This window comes from Etheostoma spectabile, chromosome 5, assembly GCF_008692095.1.
Source record: "Etheostoma spectabile isolate EspeVRDwgs_2016 chromosome 5, UIUC_Espe_1.0, whole genome shotgun sequence".
Classification (NCBI taxonomy): Eukaryota; Metazoa; Chordata; class Actinopteri; order Perciformes; family Percidae; genus Etheostoma; species Etheostoma spectabile.
The window spans coordinates 14,923,000-14,923,997 of record NC_045737.1 but is presented as its reverse complement, the minus strand read 5'-3'; the positions used below and the strand labels follow the sequence as shown (position 1 = coordinate 14,923,997).

The 998-nt window shown below is 39.0% G+C and overlaps 1 long non-coding RNA gene across 1 annotated transcript in view; it reads right to left on the bottom strand.

Moving 5' to 3' along the window:
- The window catches only part of LOC116690332 (uncharacterized), a 3,028-nt gene that overhangs the window by 1,582 nt on the left and 448 nt on the right, over positions 1-998 (bottom strand). The window contains exon 1 of the long non-coding RNA XR_004332231.1: positions 255-998. This exon is cut by the window's right edge and continues 448 nt beyond it. This is a non-coding gene — a long non-coding RNA (uncharacterized LOC116690332). The remainder of the gene's footprint in view (positions 1-254) is intronic.

Below are 998 nucleotides of genomic sequence, written 5' to 3'. Positions count from 1 at the left end.
TCATTTGAAATTGGGAAAAATTTGAAGTTGGTGAAAAGATTATAAATTGCAATATATCACAGCATATTGCAATATTTTTTTAAATCGCAATATCGTATTGTGGCACTAGTATCGTGATGATATCGTATCGGGAGGTGACTGGTGATTCCCACCCCTAGCAGTTTGTGGTTGTTATCCATTGCAATACAAATTAGCTGGTCACGTTAACCTAACAAAGCCCCATCAAAACATTTTAATGTAACTTCTGTACTTACAGCAGCCAAAGACAGAAAACACAACGTAGGATGACTCCGAGCTGGATAGGGGCTGAGGAGGGCAGGCAGTGGTGTATCCAAACTTTCTGGCAGAGGCAACAATACACACATACAGACACACAGACACAGTGGGGGAAAAGGGGAGAGACACACACAGGACGGAAGAACAGCTGCCCACATAACACATTGGGCTATAACATGTCTGGCACAAAGCCTCCGATAAATTAGGCTTGCATAGGATAGGTCTTAGTCTAATCTTGGTTAAATTAGGCAAGGTTAGGATGAATTAGATTGGTTCAGGTGGCATTAGGTTAGGACTCTGATATTTGCACAATGCTTTTTGACTGTATACAGAATTACTAGCCCCAGGAATTATGGAACACTTTCCTAAAATTCTTCCCAATGTTTGCAGCATTGATAAAACTTGATACAATCAAACATTCACCAATGCTGTGTAGTAGCTTTTGGTACATTTTGGATTATATAAAATAATTTTTTATACTTGCTTCATTTCAAATATAGTGAAAAATGGGGTGGTCAAAAATATTAGCCCCCATGTGAATGTTTGCTTTCAAAACAGATTTAATTAACCAATCAGCTTTCAAACAACACCTGTGCAGTCAATTGGCTTCCTAACAACCCCTGAGCATTCAATCAGCATAAAAGGACTCCAATGAACAGGGCACTTGAACACATTATTGAGAAGCTAAGGAAAACTACTACGACTACATATACTCACCATGC